The sequence below is a fragment of the Siniperca chuatsi genome, linkage group LG18 (genome assembly GCF_020085105.1).
Source record: "Siniperca chuatsi isolate FFG_IHB_CAS linkage group LG18, ASM2008510v1, whole genome shotgun sequence".
Lineage (NCBI taxonomy): Eukaryota > Metazoa > Chordata > Actinopteri > Centrarchiformes > Sinipercidae > Siniperca > Siniperca chuatsi.
The window spans coordinates 1,363,216-1,384,020 of NC_058059.1; positions in this window are offsets into that span (position 1 = coordinate 1,363,216).

The window sequence follows — 20,805 nt, forward strand, 5'->3', positions numbered from 1 at the left end:
GAAGCTGCAATATCACAGGCTGCTGTATCCTTGTAAAAACAAGTGGAAACAGTTTTATGCTAAGTTTCATTTTGAGAATGCAATGCATGTTCATACAGTTACGATATATTTCACTCTGAGTTTGTCTCTCAGTGCTGCTACTGTCTCAGGCAATAAGGAAGGGATCAGGTAATAAAACTTGATTCCACAACCACGTCTGCCAGAAATTACATTTATATACACCGTTCATTTGCGTACATAAAACGAATAATTTTACTTTGGATAATTTACATTTTCCAATGTACATACAATACAATACAATTACATACAGTACATTTTGCTGACTTTTGTTGACTTTTACTCAAGTAAAAACTTGAATGCAGAACTTTTACTTACAAAGAAGTATGTTTACGTTGTTCTTTGGGACTTTTACTTACGAAGTGAACTATCTGAGTATTTCTTCCACCACTAAAGGACTCTTTTTCCATGCTAGCAGAAACGATTTCTTCCTCTACAGTGACCTGTGTGTGTGTGTGTGTGTGTACACAGAGTGAGCTAATGACGGGCAAGCAGCTGAGACTACTGAACAAGTTATGCTGACCATCTGCAGAGCGGCACCCTGGGAAATTAAGTAAGCAAATTGTTAATTAGTGGAAGATGTTTATGAATAAAAATCATTTACTGGTGATAACTGCATGTGTGTATTACTGCAGAGGTGGAAGAAGCACTCAGATCCTTTCCTTGTAAAAATATAAATGTAAAAATACTCCATTACAAGTGAAAGTCCTGCATTTAACTTGAGTAAAAGTACACAAGTATTATCAGCTTCATGTAAAAAGTAGAATATTTCCCTCTGAAATGTAATGGACTAGAAGTGTAAAGTAGCATAAAATGGAAATACTCAAGTACAAGTACCTCAAAATTGTACTTGAGTAAATGTACTTAATTGCCTCCATCACTTGTGTGTAACACGTGAGTAATCATCTTTATGGTAACTATTACCACGTTTTCTTTTTTTTAACCAATTAACTCCAGTCCTGACATTTCCTGGACATGCTCCGTCGCTCTCTGCCATGAAAATCCCTCCATACTATATTAATCTAATTCTTCAGTCTTTTTCTTCACACCAACCTGTATATTGTCTCCTTTATCAGACCGAAAAACCAGCACAAAATGTATTCCACGGAGCCAAATATTAAAATGCAAATGGTGCAGAGGTAAATTAGACGACTATCGAATGAGGTTCGGAACGACAGCCACACAGTTATACCCTCAACATGTGGACAGGTAACTGCCTCCATAACTCGATTACGGCAGCTCACACATGATTTTATGACTTTTTTTAAAAGTAGAAACATCCGATTTCAGGCCTCCAACACTGCTCTCTCTGCAGATGATGACTTTACCATCCATCCTGACCCAGACACACCACCAACTCTATGACAGTCTATTCCCCCTTTTCCATTTCAAGAAAATATTCCAGCTCTCTCCGCCATCTGAACTCGCTCCCTGCCTTCACTCACTTTCGTATGCTGAGGTCACACAAAAAACCCAGACTCATTTTGAGAATGCAATGCATGTTCATACAGTTATGATATATTTCACTATGAGTTTGTCTCTCAGTGCTGCTACTGTCTCAGGCAATAAGGAAGGGATCAGGTAATAAAACTTGATTCCACAACCACGTCTGCCAGAAATTACATTTAATTACACCGTTCATTTGCAAATGCAAATACAGCTGAGAGAAACGTAATGCCGTCTGAATTTAGTTTTTTTATCAATTAGGAACTGTTGTTATTGAACGTCTGCAAGGCTGCAAAATGTTGACAGCTGACAACATGATTCATTAGTTGTCCTACAGTATCCTTTTGTAGCAACTAATGTTTTTATGTTCTTGTTTAAGGTTCAGTAAAGATGGTGGTCTTTGCTAAATACTGAAAAAGTCAACAGTGACTTGAATTAACACTTACTTACTTTATTAACATTTTACTGAAGCCACCATCTTTCTCTATCCTTAAAAGGAATAGTTCTGACATTTCAGGAAATCCTCTTCTTCTCTTTCTTGCTGATGTTCAGATTGATACCACACGCAGCTGGTTAGCTTAGCTTAGCATACAGACTGGAAACAGTTAGCCTGGCTCCGTCCAAAGGTAACAAAATCCACATACCAGCACCTGTAAAGCTCACTGATTAACGTGTTAAATCTGATTTGTTTATACTGTACAAAAAGTGAAGTGGAAAATCGACAATTCGCCATTTTACGAGGGGGGTTTCCTGGCTGGGAGCAGTAACTTCCTGGAGCCTCCACTGGTTGCCTGGCAACAGCACAGAGCAAAGAAATAGACCAGCACATAACATCCCACGGACTACAAACCACATTTTGTTGGGACAAGATGGGAGTTCATGTTTGTAAGTTAGATAAGAAGGAGACTTCTGCAGGAAGCTAACGCTGTATAAAGGCAGCTAACACAGGAAGCTAACGCTGTATAAAGGAAGCTAACGCTTGTATAAAGGAAGCTAACACTTGTATAAAGGAAGCTAACGCTGTATAAAGGAAGCTAACACAAGAAGCTAATGCTTGTATAAAGGAAGCTAACACTTGTATAAAGGAAGCTAACGCTGTATAAAGGAAGCTAACACAAGAAGCTCATGCTTGTATAAAGGAAGTTCACTTGTATAAAGGAAGCTAACACAAGAAGCTAATGCTTGTATAAAGGAAGCTAACACTTGTATAAAGGAAGCTAACACAAGAAGCTAATGCTTGTATAAAGGAAGCTAACGCTTGTATAGAGGAAGCTAACACAGGAAGCTAACGCTTGTATAGAGGAAGCTAACACATGAAGCTAACGCTTGTATAAAGCAGTAACGTCAGCTGAATTTGCGATGTGAAGGTCTCCACCTTCGCAGACGGAGAGTTAACGGTATTCTGAGGACGGTGTAGTATTCTAGTATTCTAGTATTGTAGTATTGTAGTATTGTAGTATAATGGTATTCTGAGGAATTAAGGCAGAACTAGTGGTAATGAAACAATAAAACAGAAATATAAATGTCTCCCTTTTGGTTTCTGATTCTCAAAGGAGAACTTGTGATTTATAGAACAGGTATTTATGCTGTAGCAGCTGAAGCCATTCGCCTTCAGCTCTGGATAAACTGCTGCTGTAAGTTCAACGTTGAACTGGTTCACTATCGGCTAAGTGAAGTCTCCCCTCACGCAAACATGAAGGGAAACTCTGGGCCAAAAAAAGAAATTCTGTAAACTCTTATCATTCTGCTTTTTCAGGCTTTCTGAAATGAATGGACGGTCAATGGAAGATTGTTTTTTTGTCTCCTGGATGACATCATGTATTAATACAGCTTTTACAGCTGCTGTTCAACACCGGCTTTCAGAGCGTAAAGCCAGCATTTCAAAGCTAAAGCCCGGACGGCGCTTGTATGTCTGTTAGTGTGTAGATGTTTGTGTGTGTGTGTGTGTGTGTTTTCCAGGGGAAAGATGCTACGCCTCAGCAGAAAAAATGGCTGAGAGATGAATGTTGCTCCTGACCTGAAAGTCTCTGTGGACTAATACCCAAACAGTTAATACACACTTTCTGTACACACAGGCTCTTTTTCTCCCACACAGAGACAGGTCCGGGTATTTCTACCAGACACACTTGTACAAATGTGTTTAAGCTCCGTCTCTGCTGTCAGATCATTGTGATGTACGGTCACAAGATCTGGGGGTGTGAGCTGTTTTGTTTGAACAGCAGTTTAATTGCAAGCTTGTCTCCTATAGAAATTGCATGACTATTCCACTGATTTGTTTTGCCAAGTGCTGTATGTTGTGAGCGAAATGTAATTGCTGCGTGGATTACGTTCAGTGTTTCAAGTCGGATTCACCAAACTCCCGTAACTAATCATCAGAAGAATAGTCGCATCGTCCAGTGGAGATAAATAAAGGACTGGACACGATGTTTTGACTGTGAGCTAAACCTGTGTGTGTCCATCCCCGTATTTAACTTGTCGTCATTTATGTTTTCTCCCTTCACTGCTTTCATAGTTACATAGAATGGTGTGGGAGGAGTTATTTCAGGCTGGTTCCTGTAATAACGGTCCCATTTATTGTCTCAGACGCTGTTTGTGACTCACAGTAATCTCTCTTCAAGTGTTGGATGGACGTGAACTCTCACTGTGTTAGAAAATATCTGTTTCTTTGATAAAAAGTCAAAAGGTACAAGAAGCCTGAGGACATAAAAACTGAGGGAGAGAAGTAAACTACGACTCCCAAGGTGCATTTTGGCAAGAAAAATCCAATCACAGAGCTTTAAATTTTGTTACATGCACCGTCGAGGAGATCATTAAAAGAAAACACAGCGCTCCAAAGTCTAAACGTCAGCTACAGTTTGCCGACACTCGCAAGAGAATTTTAAATTTAGTGATTTGATGTTTCTTGCCAACATGCATCTTGGGAGTCGGAGTCTACTTCTCTACAGTTTTTATGTCCACAGGCTTCTTGCAGCTGTCAAGACAGTTGAACAGTTGTTCATCTTTTGTACTGATGATTCAACCAGGAGAGTTTCGTGTCCATCCAACATTTGAAGAACTCCAACTGAGTCACTAAAAGTCACCAATGATCAAATGAACTGACTGTTACTGCAGAAACCTTGGACTCGGGACTGCAGTCCTGCACAAGCCTAAAACTACAACAAGCCTAAAACTAAATACTTGCGAGATAGCAGAGTGCAGCTCGAAGCTTTCAGCTGAAGGCGACCTTCCAGATTTTCCTAAAAAGGCCTCCAACAAAGTTACGATGTGCCACTCCAGGTGCTTATCTCTAGTTAGCAGCAGGGTCAGCTAACATGTGCTACCGCGCTAGCATCACAATGCGGGCCGCGGCCTACCGCAGCTTGGGTCAAAACAGGCAATCAGCCGAGATGAGCTCGGAGTGGACTACCGACCACTGTCGGCTGTTTGCTCTATTATAACTGTCCAACTGCTGTCACTAAGCTATACAGCAGGAGGGGGCAGTAGTGGTCACTGCTTTCGAAACAGTACAGCTGAATAGGCCATGCCGAAAAAGTAGCTAAGCGCAGCTAGCCACTAGCACTGTACAGTTGTAACAAAAGAATGGGAAATGTTAACTAGAGGCTGCGACATCCCCCCCGCCACCCACTGAAGAACTGCTGAGAAACAACTGGGGAAAGAGGCGTGGGTATGGAACTCATAAAATGTTGTACATAGTGTAATTGGACGATATTAATGTACAGAGAAATGATAAATGATTGTTTTTCATTGTCTGATCTGAAGTCAACCGAAGCTCTGAGCTGATGCACAAGCCCGGCGCCTCCTTCCCTCAGCACGTCCTCATCTGCAGCTGTACTGCGGAGGACCGGAGGGACGAAGGCTGCTCAACCTCCGTTTACCCCCCGCTGCCAGAGACTGAAAAGGACTGATTGCTGTGAGCAATAACCCCCCAACCTGCCCACACACACACACACACACACATATCATATTGCGCTAATTGCAGTAATGCTGCTAATTTAGCACTACTGTACTGTTTAGGTCACTTTGTCTCATTTTTATCTTTTGCCTCTGTAGATATTTTGCTTTTATCTGCTGAACTTCACTGTTTTATGCTGCAAACTGTGGAAGAGCTGCTAAAGAAACAAAGAAACTAATCTAATCTAGTGATGTCCACAACAGCGCTAATTTCTATATTGCTCCTTTCTAGTCTAGGTGGTTACAAGAACAACAACACACGCCTTGCACTCTGTAACTTCCAACAGCTGATGGCTTGTTAGCGGCCACCACAGCCAGGAATACACAGTCGTCTCGATAGAAAATCAGGTGGAGCCACGATCATTTGTCACTTTCAGATGGAGAAAAGGTGTTTTTATAAAACTGTAAAAAAACTCTTCCATGTTTTCATGCTTTGTATAGATGTTGTGTGTCTGAAATAAACAGACATGACTTATATTGTGCTTATATTCATCCTGGTAGATGTGGCTAGTATTTTCCCTTGACAGTGTTGATAAAAGTTTAGCAAGCGCTCAACTGATTTGGCCGACTTTATATAGAATGGAGCGTTCCTTTCACTCACTGTGTTTGTGGTATTTCACTATACGTTTAGAGTATTTGTCAATAGATTTATTGACTTCTGAAGCAAAGAAAATAATACAGTAATAAATTGTAATAAATAATAAATCAGTAAAAAAGAAAGAAGGAAGAATTGTTAGGCTTCTGGTGCCCTGATGATGCATTTAGCCGTGTGTGTGTGTGTGTGTGTGTGTGTGTGTGTGTGTGTGTGTGTGTGTGTGTGAGGTATGCTGCTCGCTCTCCCCAGAGATGGCTGCCGCTGACCTCGGCGATTCTACGAATACTACAAAATACTACAAAATACTACAAAATACTACACTCTAGGAATGACTACATCTTGGCCATGTTTTCATGTTAGCGTAAAAACAAAACACCCAAAAGAAATATATTGTAGTCATAGCCGTTTGCTAGCGAAGGGAGGGGGGAGGTGGCTGTAATGCCACATTGACATCATATTGCACAGAACATAAATACAAACAGCTGATATGGAATAACACACACACACACACACACACATCTGCGTCCTAGCTGCAGCGGTGATCCTGGATGTTTTCGAGCCCGTGACAAACTTTATGGATTTTGTCACTTCTATTGTTTTTCTTTTTTGGGATAAACTTGTTCTGAATTTTGGAACTACAGTTTCCATCATGCATGCTGCATTAGCTGCTGTAGCTGCTGGTTGGACTGTAGCCGTGGAAACAGACAGCTATCACTGCATTACTCTGAAACATGACTATGAGGCAAGATCCAGTTAGTTATTAGGAAAGTTTATTAGGAATGTTTTCGTTCATGTATTTCTAAGGATCAGAGATACCACTATCGCCGTGAAGTGGGATTCCCCCATATTCGCCCGGGGGGGGGACACACACACACGAATTGATGCGAAATGTTTTTAATGATCTGCTTCATAACGGCGATGAGAGGAAAAAGCAGAGGGACTGGAGGGAAATAACAGAAAGAAGTGGAGTTAGTGGCGAGACACAAACACAGAAACAGTCATTGGCTGTTGGGAGCAAATAAACACCTTATACACCTCAAGTCTCACTGATTCCAGGAGTGTGTGTTTGGTGTCTGTGTGTTAAGACACCCCCACTGCACCCCATGTAATGTCACCTACACTACAAGCAGGAAGACAGGTCAGGAGACATCACTGCAGACCCACCACACAGGACGCAACCTGTTCTCCCCTCGGGGTCACTGTGCCAAAACAACCAGACAAGAACAGTTTCTTTCCATTGATGAACACCAGTCACAAAGTGTCAGGAACATCAGGATGCTGAACAGTTCGCTCTGTCGCCCTCCATGTTGAGCTTCTCATGTTTCTTCCTGTCATCACGTGTCACAGCAGCGTAAACACAGCTGCAGATAATCAAACTATGAATTATTCTCCTGGGACTTAATGTTTTCTCTGTTATACATTTTTAAATCATGTTTTCTTGCTGCTGCTCAGTTGTTATATGTGAGGTGTAATTTCCACTGGGGCTGGGGGGGGGGCATGTCCCCCGTCACTTCTATGGCTTGTTTGTTCTTTGTTTGCTTTATTGTCAATAGATCACAACTCATACAACATTAACATTCAAAATATGAAGGATGGAAGAGAGGAGGAGGAGGAGGAGGAACTGAAATAGTAAATTGAGTATGTCTTCAAAGGAAAAACAGAAAGCAGTTTTCTCTCAAACAAAAATTACGTCATTTTCCAGATATGAAAGGAAAGAGGCCCAAAAGCCTTCAAATACTAACCCACAGTTTTGCCCCTCTGGACTTCATTTCTCTGATGGTAAAAATTTGATAATTGATCAAAGAACGACTTAAATGTTGGAGGAGCATTTCCTTCCATGATAACAAAATACATTTCTTTGAAAAGTAATTAATCATAATTAATATCCTGCATTTTCTGTTCTGTAGAAAAAGATCCGGCACAACCTCTTTATCTAACACTGACTAGGTGGAATCTCCAATAGATTTCCAAAAACGACTGAAAAACGGCCAAAAAAGATGCAGAAATGTTGCATCTCAGACAGTCTGCTGAATTATCTTTTGAAGTCTTATGTATCGTCATTGGAGGAAGATAGCATTTATGCAGAAATTTAAAGTTAGTAAAGTAAACGTTTCCTGTTGCATAAACACGACCACGTATCTTCATCTAAAGCCATGCTGAAAGTACAACAATTGGACGAGCGACCAGAAATATCATCACTTTATCCTCCTTTCCAGTTACAAACTAAATATTGAGTTCTGGAAGTTGGTGACGGAGTGACGGCTCAGAGGGCGAGTTGGTGAGCTACTGCTAACATGCTAGCTAGCCAGGAACATGCTAACACCGGTTAGCCACATCATCTCTGAGCTGCTTCTTTATGGTGCAACACCCTCTGACTCCACTTCTGAAGCCTCACCCACCCCCCCGGTTACTTGTGGAGCTGCATCGATTAGTCAGTTCATTGATTAGTCGATAGACAGAAAATTAACCAGCAACTATTCTGATAATCGTTCAGTTGTTTAGGTTATTTTTAGGTCCACTGGTTGCAGCTTCTCTGATGTGAATACTGGTTCACTTTGTCTTCAGTGACATTAGACTGAATATCTTTGGTTTGGTTTCGCTGGTTGAACAAAATAAACAACTTAAAGAGGCTTTTTTTTTTTACTATTCTCTTGCTGACATTTTTTGGACCAACCGGTAATGGATGAATCAAGAAAATAATTCACATATTAAAGGATAACGACAGTAATTGTTAGTTGCAGCCCCAGTTTTTCGGTTGCTTTGGCCCCCTCAGGTCAGCGCTGGGCTTCAGGGGCCTTTGTGAAGTGAAATATGTGCTGAGCAGACTGTGAACATGACACAGACGGTTTCCTCTGAGAACGACACCTGTTTGACATTTCGTGACACACTGGTGCAAATGTATCTGCTTCGGCCCGTTTCTGAGAACATACGAGCCTCCGTCCCTTTTCCTTCCTCCTCGCTGTGCGGCAGGACGACTTGGCAGTGTTGTGTTGTGTGTAATGAAACGGTGACCTTTTGTTAGCCGAGCTGTAATTGGCCAAATCAGCAAAGCTTTCCCACGCTCCACAAAACACAATTCACTGGATTCACTATCAGTGAAACACACACACACACACACACACACACACACACACACAGGACTGTAATATCAGCATGTATTGTGCTCAGAAACGTTCTCTGGGGCGACCCAAAGGTCCAGTGCTGAATTAAAACCTGTGTGTTTTCATGTGAGTCTGCGGCTGCACATGATTTTGTGTGTGTGTGTGTGTGTGTGTGTGTGTGTGTGTGTGTGTGTTCTGAAAGTAAAACTTTAGCCGACCGAGTCTTTGAGGTCCAACTACAGCCACAGATCTGATGTGGAGACGTTAAACATTACAGGTTTAAACTTTACACCTGAAACGTGAAAGACCTCGTCTTGCGCCTCGGATCCAGATCAAATCCACGTGAGATTTAAGACTCTTTCATTTACACTCCAACCTGCCGTCAGCCGTTGTTCTCCCTCGCATCAAAGCATCAGGAAAAAGATGCTCCGGCGATTTCAAGACATGCAGTCACACAGCAGATGTAACAAGCTGTCGAGGTGTCGATCTGATCCCTGATCAGTTCAGCCACGCTCATTTTTCATAAATACAATTCATTCATTTGTTTGTGTTTATGGATAGCTGTTAGCTCATTGTTAAACTGTTACTGTTGTGACTGAACTGCGAAAGTGCAGAAGTTCTTCTTCTTCTGGTGTTTCTGTCAGTCACCACACAGCTTCAGGTGCATCAGCACCTCCTGTTGGGAAACAGACCCAGCCAGTAGACTCAATCATTAAATAAATCATAAGCACTATAGCTCAATTACTTTTTCATTTCAAGCCCTGTATTATATATTCCTATTTAGACAGATCTGACAGAGTTTGGTAACTTTGCAGTGAGCTTACTTTACATTAACATCACTGTCATATTTAATATCTTACATTTTTCTACAGTAACGTGTTGCTTCTCCTTAAATGTTTATGGCAATGCAAATAAACCCAACTAACTATAATCACCCTGCACTACTGATGTCAGCGCACTGAGTTTCCGTTCCCTCTCACTGTTATGATGCAGCTTAAATTTATGTTTTCCTCCCTAAATTTTAAAGGTTTGAACGTAAAAACAGCTGACCAGCAGCAGTGAAAAAGCTGTGATAAGTGCGATCAGAGTCTCCGCTTTCATTTCAGACTGAGCCCGGCTGGGAGTAATCACATTACACACCTGCACGACTACGAAGTTGAAAAGGTTAAAAACAGGAAAGTAAAGGTTAAACTGTATTGATTTGGAACAAAAGAGGGGAGGGTGGACGAGTAGTGGGGGAGGAAAGAGGGAGTGTAAATGTACGAGAGGAGGAGGGAGTTAAAAGACAGTTCGAGGCTGAAGATAAAAAAAAGGCTTCGCTGCAACTGTTTATGAATCACCTGAGGAGGACACGCTGCTAACGAAGAGCAGCAGAGAGGACAGAGACCCAGAGACCACCGACAGCAGGACAGAGAGACTAGAGACAGACTGAGAGAGACAGACAAACAGAGAGAGAGAGAGAGACAGAGACAGACAGACAGAGAGAGACAGAGAGAGAGACAGACTGACTGAGACAGAGAGAGAGAGACAGACAAACAGAGAGAGAGAGAGAGACAGAGACAGACAGACAGAGAGAGACAGAGAGAGAGACAGACTGACTGAGACAGAGAGAGAGAGACAGACAAACAGAGAGAGAGAGACAGACAGAGACAGACAGACAGAGAGAGAGAGAACTGGCAGAATGTCTCTCTGCTGTCAGAGACAGACAGCAGAGACAGATCCTGACCACATACAGGCTCAGTGTCCACAAATTGGACATCCAAACAGGAAGACACAGACACTCCTGGCAGCCAGAAGAAAACAGAACATGTGGTCGCTGTTGGACAGGTGAGGTGAGACAGGTGAGACAGGTGAGACAGGTGTGGTGAGACAGGTGAGACAGGTGAGACAGAGATCCTCCGCCCACAATGTACAACATTGACTGAAATAAGGAACGTTTACTTCAACAAGCTCAACTCTGTGATCTCAGATTTCAAAGAGCTCAACATTAAAAATACTCCGAGGAGACGGAGACAGACAGATCCTGCTGATCAATATGTTTCAACACAACCCGAGGACACACACACACACACACACACACACACACACAGTGTTTAGTTTTCACTTTTTGTATTTGTATTTTAACTCCAAGTGTACAATTTATTATTATTATACTATTATTATTACTCCATCTTGCTTATCTCTATATATTTTAATGGCACAGTTCTTCTGTTTCTGTATGTTTTTATTTGACACTTGCGTTGGCAACGTTACCATCTGTTCCCAATAAATGCCGATAAAGCCAACTGAACTGAATTGAGAGACAGAGAGAGACGAGCCAAGTACAGAGACACAGACTCTCCCTGCCAGTGTCCCAAACCCCTGCCTTGTCTCTGTCCCACCCTCTCCGCTCTGCACTCAGCCCAACACCACCCTGGCACCTGCTGACACATCCACCCAGCCGGCAGCCGGCAGCCGGCTCTGCTCCCAGCTTCCCTCCACTCCGCCTGAAGAGGAGGCCCCACAAGTGGCCCTGCTGGCGGACTCTAATGGGAAATTCCTGGACACAAACGAGCTTTTTCCTGGTAAGAGAGTGCTATCTAAACGCTGCAGCACCTCAGGCCAGGCGATGAAGCTTTTGGAAAAGGGAGACCCTGAAGAGCCTCAGTGCCTGGCGACCCACACGGGAACAAACGACCTACACAGCCTCCGTAAAGATGAGGAAGATGGCGGAGCAGGCCGGTGGGGAGTTCCCTGACACCCGCATTGTGGTCTCCACCCCGCTGTCTAGGACGGACACCCCTCCTGCCCCCTTACCCAAAGTCCACCTGGCCCCTCCTGGGACTTCTGTGGCGGACTCCATCTACACAGAGAGCGGGTGAAGGTATTTGCAAAGACCCTCGAAGACAGAGCCCTGGGACGCAATGCCCCCTCCTCTACCAGGAGCTTTAGAGACCATCCCAGACCTCCTCCTCCCCATCACCCCCTTCCTCCCACAATGTACAACATTGACTGAAATAAGGAACGTTTACTTTAACGAGTTCAAAGAGCTCAACATTAAAAATACTCAGAGGAGACGGAGACAGACAGATCCCGCTGATCAATATGTTTCAACATTTATTATTATTATTATTAGCACATTTATTCTACTTCTGTTTTTTCACTCCTTCTGTTTCTTCTCCTCATAATTTCATCTGTGGTTCCCCGTTTCCTTTCCTCCTCTTGTCTCCTCTCAAGTCAGTTTTATTTATTCATCTCAATGTCACAGTCTGTCCAGCATACGACCCCCTCTGTCCTCAGACCCTCGATTCAAAAGAGGAAAAACTCCCCCGAAAACGGGGGAAATGTAAGAAGCCTCATGAAGAGCAGCAGAGGAGGGGTCCCTCCCCCAGGACGGGTCCTCTCCCCAGGACGGGTCTCTCCCCCAGGACGGGTCCCTCCCCCAGGACGGACAGACAGGAAATAGATGTTGTGTGTACAGAATAGATTCACAACAGAAAATCAAAGTATATACAATTATGATGACAAAATGTCTCCTCCCCCCTTAGTGTTTCCTTTCCCCACCTCTCCTCCCGTCATGATTCCTCATCTCTCTTCTCCTGTCATCTTTTTCCTCTCCTCTAATTTCCTTTCTTCTTACCTTGTTTCCTCTCCTCTTGTCTCCTCTCCCCCTGTCTCTTGTCTCCTCCCCTCTTGCCTCCTCCCCTCTTGTCTCCTCCCCCCTTGTCTCCTCTCCCCTTGTCTCCTCTCCCCTTGTCTCCTCCCCTCTTGTCTCCTCTCTCTTAGTCTCTTGTCTCCTCTCTCTTAGTCTCTTGTCTCCTCTCCCCTTGTCTCCTCCCCTCTTGCCTCCTCCCCTCTTGTCTCCTCCCCTCTTGTCTCCTCCCCCTTGTCTCCTCTCCCCTTGTCTCTTCTCCACTTGTCTCCTCCCCTCTTGTCTCCTCTCCCCTTGTCTCCTCTCCCCTTGTCTCCTCCCCTCTTGCCTCCTCCCCTCTTGTCTCCTCCCCTTGTCTCTTCTCTCCACTCTCCCTCTCCCTTGCCTCCTCTCCTCTTTGCCTCCTCCCCTCTTGTCTCCTCCCCCTTGTCTCCTCCCCTTGTCTCCTCTCCCTTGTCTCCCCTCCTCTCTTGCCTCCCTCCTCTTGTCTCTCCCCTTGTCTCCTCTCCTTGTCTCCTCTCCTTGTCTCCTCCCCCTTGTCTCCTCTCCTTGTCTCCTCCCCTCCCTCCCCTCTTGTCTCCTCCCCTTGTCTCCTCTCCCCTTGTCTCCTCTCCCCTTGTCTCCTCTCCACTTGTCTCCTCTCCCCTTGTCTCCTCCCCTCTTGCCTCCTCCCCTCTTGTCTCCTCCCCTCTTGTCTCCTCCCCTTGTCTCCTCTCCCTTGTCTCTTCTCTCCCCCTTGTCTCCTCTCCCCTGTCTCCTCCCCTCTTGCCTCCTCCTCTTGTCTCCTCCTCCCCTTGTCTCTTCTCCACTTGTCTCCTCTCCCTTGCCTCTCCCCTCTTGCCTCCTCCCCTCTTGCCTCCTCCCCCTCTTGTCTCCTCCCCCTCCTCCTCTCCCCTTGTCTCCTCTCCCCCTTGTCTCCTCTCCCCTCTTGTCTCCTCTCCCCTTGTCTCCTCTCCCCTTGTCTCCTCTCCTTGTCTCCTCTCCCCTTGTCTCCTCCCCTCTTGTCTCCTCTCCCCTTGTCTCCTCCCCTCTTGTCTCCTCTCTCTTAGTCTCTTGTTTCCTCTCCATAAAAGCTTTGTGTTTTTACTTTAATGCTCCTCTCTTCTCCCTCTCCTCCTCTGTTCTCTCTCATCCCTCGCTCCCAGCTCTCTTTCTTAGTTGATGTAGAAATTCAGGCTTCAAAAGATCATCGACCCTTTACATCTCCAACGCGCACACACACACACACACACACACACACACACACACACACACACACAGACAGAAGAGTAGTAATTGCACACATGTGGCTGTACAAACACCACACAACACTGCTCTTACACTAATAGGTTGTCAACACACACTCCAGCAAACACACACACACAGTGTTTATTAAGATGCACAGAATAATGAAATTCAACCTGAAGAAAACAGCCGGCGTTACCATGGAGAGAGAGAGAGGAGACGTTTTCCTCTGATGAAATGAGGGAAGAAGCAAATCCTGAGGGAGAGGAGAGGGGAACTGACAAATCTGCAAGCAGCAGATAAACACAGAGGTGAAGAAGAGTGGAGAATAAGAGAGTGGGAGAGGTTTCTATAGAAGCAGCGGAGGAGAAAAAACTGAATGAAAGGCTGAGCCGGTGGATTTACAGCCTCTGATCAGACCTGGACCTGAAGCCTGAGCTGTTAAACCCTCAACACTACAGCCCTTCTGGGGACTGGACCACGGGCCGAAACTAAATCCAAAACATAAAACCTTAAACCTGGACTCACACCGGGCCAGACCTAAGCCATATTCTGTAACACAGACTCTGAACTCCAACCCTAAAATCTGAAATACTCATATAAAATAAACTTAGAATAATAATCATCTTGCACCATCTATGAATTTTAATCATAACATTTTAGCAAATACCCCCCCCCTGGTATTTATAATGAAACATGAAAAAAAAAAAAATATATATATATATATATATATCTATGTTTTGTCACACCTATTTATCTTTTGTCTTACTTTAGGGGATAATCATGCTCTTAGTTTAGAACTATAGTTCCCATAATGCTTTGGGGGATGTAAACAGGGAGTATAATGTCAGTTGCAATCAGAGGTTTGTTTAAAACCTTTCTAATCAGCTGACTGCTCATTTATCTTCTATCTTTAATTGAATACATTTATATCATTACCAATAAGACTGATGGTTAAAATAACAAAAAAGACTCAGGTTGTATGAAGCTGGAGTTTTCCTTTAATATTATGAATCTGTGGCAGTCGTGCAAAATGCACTCAACCGCACGACGGTGAAGGTCAGTGTTGCTGTGGGATACATTATCAGAGATGATCAAGTGACTCAGCACAATCGCCTTTAAAGCGGTGCACTCGCCACCATGATGTGGTGATTGATTTGTAACAAACAGGGAGACAAACTGTCTTTTCCCCAGAAGAAACATGAATGAACCTTCAGCATCGCACACATGAATGTGGCATGAACAGATAATGGTTCTGTTTTCTGAGCATAATGATATTTGTAAGATGATGAGTCACACAGTAACTACGTGCAGGGAATTCAAACATGAGACATGTTTCATTATTTTTCTGATTGCAGTGGGGTTTTTTTGTGATTTACCAGAATACATTCAGTTAGATTTGGCTGATTTAACACAGTAATGCCGCCGCTGTAGTGCCAGAATTACAATAGTTTGCTTCACAAGCTCACAGTGACAAAGCTAACATGCTGATGTTTAGCAGGTAAAATATTTATCATGTTCGCCAGATGGTGGCGCTATAACGACAAACTTTACGTTTTACAATGATTGTGTATGTGGTTTAAAGGGGTGTGAAATCCGACACCAGAATGCAGAGCCAAGCTCCTCCCCCTCCTGTGTGTGTGGGCGCGTTTCTGTTACCTGGGGACCTTAACCGGTATAAACACTGACCTTGTCGGGACCAGTAGTCCTCATGGGGAACAAAGTCTGGTCCTAATGAGGTAAAACGTCATTTCTGAGGTCCTGGTTAGGGGTTAGGGGCGATGTGTGAATTGGTTATGGTTAAGGTTAGGGGTAAGGGTTTGTGTTAGGCTGTCCACAATGAATGAAAGTCAATGCAATGTAATAACAAGGATAGCTTCACAAACTTGTGTGAGTGTCTGTGAGAGAAACACTTTGTCCAGACGAATCTATCCACATAAGCCACGCCCATTTGAGTCTAGATCTGTTTTTTCGCTACTCCTCCTACAAATTTTGAGCAATCATCAACAATTGACCAATCCTAAGTCCCGCCTCCCTTAATTACTGTTGCTAGGTCGGGCCCAGCCCGCAGGAAGTGCGGCGGGCTTTGAAACCAATTTGACAAATCGTGGAATTACCACTTCCGGGCCAGTGGCTGTAAAACTGTGGATACATTTTTAGATCCATTCAGTCCGATAACATTTGGAAAGTCTAGAAGAGCCGCACAATGAAATCCCCCAATTTTATCCCCATTCACGTTAGCGGAGGACTTCACACTTGGCGGGTGCATTGCAGTGTCGAGTGTGAAGTCGATCAGATGAGCGGTTCTCATCGAGAACACTTCCGGGATCGGCCCGTACACCACAAAAGGAGTCTTGACAGCAGCTTCTCGTGGCTGACGACCACCTCTACGTCGCTGTCCATGCAGCGCTGAGCTACACAGCCACGAGGCCACACCTCCTCTGTTGCATATTTAAAATATGCTGGGAGGAAGGGTTCTAGCCAAATTTGAGGGTGTAGTTACCCTTTAATTCCTGATAATGGACACCTCGTCAGGCGTATTCAACCCTAATTGCCCCCAGTGAAACTCCTACCCCACAAGCTTTTCGGCTTTCTGTTTTTGGGGGAAAATCTACGTCAGACTGTTCTCTCCATCACAGCGGAAGGAAAGCAGCATATTCCCTCGGTCTGCTCCTGTCACCCCTCCCGATGGTGTATTCCTCCTAATCCCGTCCCGTTTCCAACTAAGCTACAGGTGTGCCTCATGGAGACAAAAACATCCTGCCACATCATGCACATGTGGTTTACTAAGCTCAAATGAAATAACACAACCTGTTATTGATGTTCAGACCAGTTTGTGCTGGTGGGAAGCCAAGACTTTACCTGAACCAGCTCTGCCAACTAGTCCTGCCACAGCCAGACACCGAAATCTCTGTGTGTGTGCCTGCATTTGTGCATACAGCACATCGACATGTGGGAGCGTGTGCAGGAACGTGTGCAAAGCCTGCCCTGCGGCCAACAAAGAGCCGCTGAGCAGGATAATCATAATGCCATCATCATGTGCTAATGGTGACTGAGCAGAGACGCACTGTTCCTGGTTCAGTTTCTTGGAGCAATTACTACTGAGAAAATAATCAGCAGATACATATACAGCTATACGGCAGGTTGTTGCAAGTCAACTTAAAAAAAATAACCCTTAAATTAACATTTTTGGTCTACATGACAAACTACTCTTAGAAAAACGCCACCACAGCTTCTGTCAGTCACTACTCACACTATTGCCCTACTAGTCAGGGCAAAATAACCAAGGCAGCCTGAATGATGAAGTGAAAATGAAATGGTAATTCAGTCCTAATATCAGGCCACCCTGATATTCCATTCATACTGGTGATATTGCTTATTCAGACAGTTAAAATGACACGGATTATACTGAAGATGGAACTGGAAAAAATATACAAGGGACATCATCTCCTTTTGTTTAGTTTTATCAGAAAGAAAGGGATTTTTAAGATGGAGCTGTTAAAACAAACGGCGACCCATGTGCTCTTGTGCTTCCAGCGTTTTCCTATGAACCACAGAGCCATCGCTGCCACCCTGGGTAACATTAATACTGCACACAAAGAGCCAGACATGCTGCCAAATAAGACACAGTCACTTGCAAAAGGACATGTCCTTTACCTCTGGCTAAACACACAAATACATATTAGACTTCACTGTCTTTTATACAACAACCATGACAGAAGAGAGGACAGCAAGCCCCGAGCTACAATCCTGTGAAAACCATTCAATAAACAGCTGAATCTCTCCTTCATTATCCTGCTGCCAAGGGACCGCCGTTTGCACAGACACTATTTACATGTTGTAATTTGTCAGCAACATTAACACGATGCACAACAGCAATTCAATGTGCTGTGAATACAACAAGATCAGCCTGAGAGAAAAGGACAGGAGGAAGAGTGTGTGCTAGGACTGAAGGGGAAAACACTGATTTACAGGCGAATTAGGCAAGCAGGGCTACACACACACACACACACACACACACACACACACACACACACATTGCAAGAACACGATAAGAAATGCAGGATCATTCATCTGTTTGCTGGAAGTCTCACTCTCTCTTTCCTTTTGACATCCATCTTTTCCCCTACTCTCCTTTCTCTCCCTCTTCCCTCTCACCTCCCTCACCCTCCAGCGAAAGAGGCTGGTTTATTTGTGAAACACCTTTCAAAACACAGAGATAATTCAAAGCGCTTCACATCAGGCACAGAAATGTGTTAAAAAAACATTTACCAAGACTAAGAGTCTACAGCCATGCTATTAGGAACAGCAGTTCTTTAAGCTAAATGCTAACATCATGCTAACATGCTCACAATGAAAATGCTGTTGACAATGATGTTTGGCAGGAATAATGTTTATCATGTTCAACATCTTAGTTTAGCGTGTTAGCATGCTAACATTAGCTTGATAGCAGTAAACACAGAGTGCAGCTGAGGCTGATGGGAGCGCCAGCAGCTCTGCAGGTATTCGGTCAGAAACCAAAGTGTCGGACACGTTAACATGTCGACCTGATGGTGGCGCTAGATGGAAAGTCAGAGGATCATCAGAGTTATCACAGTTCATCCTCTCGGCACTGTGGATACCTGAACCAAATTTAATGGCGATCCATAAATACATGTCAAGTATTTCACTAAAAGCCCAAAATGTAAACCTCATGGTGGCGCTAGAGGAAAAGTCAGAGGATCAGCAGAGTCCCCGTCTGGGAACGTGACAACAGGTGTGGTCACGGGTCATTGTTTTCTCCAGCCAGTTTGACCTTCCTCTTCTGGTCTCTGTACTGTGTGCTCGAATGTAGCCTGCAGCTTAGTTTCCTACGAGAACTATGATCAAATGTGTTACATTTTTCGTCAACAAATACAATAATGTGAAAGACGGATGAATGGACAAACGAACTTATTGCTGTTTTAACGCAAAGTCTTATTCAACGACCTGCAGAATCACACACTGTAGCTCCTGATTAGCGACAGTTTCTCCATCAGCCAATAATATCTCTTGTTCAGAAGCTGATTTATCTGTTTGACCTGTTGCCTTCAATAAGAAGCATCTTACATTCAGGGCCGTTCTGTCTGTCAGTAATGATCCGATGATCTTGATAGAAACATTTATGGACTAACTGCATCTACAATCCACTGAGAGTTCAACAGGAAGCAGCAACAAAACAGCTGAGACATGAAAACATGCAGGCAGCACGCCGACATTTATAAAAAGGAATATAAAAAGTTCGGGGATTAATGTCGACCATCTAAATCTTCCTCTAGATGTTCGCTGAAGAAACATCAGTGTTATGTTGTTATGTTTTAGCTTCTCCTCTCAAGCTAAACCCAGACAGTGAACAGTGGTTTAGTGAATAAGCGAGCGAATCAGCTTCTGAATGATTCTCTGCTCTGCAGTGGAGACAACAGGTAGCTGCGGTAATGCTAATGCTAATGCTAATGGTAGGTGAGCAGAAACAGGCGGTTCAGAGTTTAAAGTGAGAACTGGATTTACTGTTGTGCAGTCACACGGACACTGTGCGTGCGAACGAGTAAACAGTGACGAGAACGGCACCCGTAACCATGGGAACTGCACACAACAAAGATGGCGACAGCTGTAGAAGAGTTGAAATACGTGACAAAAAACTAAACAAAAATCAAATGGCTGAAGTTAGACTAAAACTAATACACATTTTCATCAGAAGACTCAAACTAAATCAAAATCAGGTGCTAAAATGAACTCCGCAGAGCGTGGACCCAACAGTGCTTCTTTAAGAGGAATCACATCCAGTCGGGCTGACAATTAGTGAGTAAAGCAGATGAAAGGAGCATTCTGACTCAGTCTCACTCTTCTGGCAGTCGAGCTTCCTCTTAAATTTGTTGAATTTTAATCTGGAGCGTCTTTTTATCCTCCTCCTGCTCTCTCCACTTATCTCTCCTCATTCTGTCTGCAGAGAGTCACTACTATCAGCGTCGATTCCTGTCGCTCCGTATGATGGAGCGTAAAGCAGGACGATGGCAAAAAAGTTTGATTCAAATGGAGTCTCAAAGGTTTCACAGCTTACAGTAATTACAGTCAGCTGTCACCACGTTTCTCACCCTGTCACCCACAAAATATGTTCATATGCTACTTCTTAGTCAAATGCATTTTTAGGAAATGAGGAACCTGAATAGACTGGAGAAAAACAAATGCAGATGCTTCCATGTGAGGAGCACTGACGCTGGTCTGGAGGCTCGCAGTGGGAGAACACCTGTACTTTTAACTTTCATTTAATTCACCTGCATCATTTAGAACATCTAAAGATGTTTCTAGAGGTCCTTTAATGTGTTCTAGTTGCCGTCGAGGAGGTTCTAAGGGTCCTTTGAGAGGTCCTGGTGGTCATTGAGGAGGTTCTGCAGGTTCTTAGGTTCTTGTGTTCACTGATGAGGTTCTAGGGGTCCTTTAAGAGGTCCTGGTGGTCACTGTGGAGGTTATAAGAGGTTATGTAAGTCTTCATAAGGTTTATGATGTTTAGTCGTCCTCTAAGAGGTTCTAGTGGTCACTGAGTAGGTTTTGCAGGTTTTTAAGAACTCTAGACAAAGTTTGAGATTTTGTGGTCCTTTAAGAGGTTTTGCTGATCATTGAGGAGGTTCTAGCAGTCCTTTAAGAGGTGCCAGGGGTACATTTCTAGATTTAGAGGTCATTGAGGAGGTTATACAGGTCCTTAAGGAGGCCCTCATATATTTTAGTTTTGGTGGCTATTGAGGGGGTTGAAGGCGTCTTTAGGAGGAAAACACAAATAAAGTGAC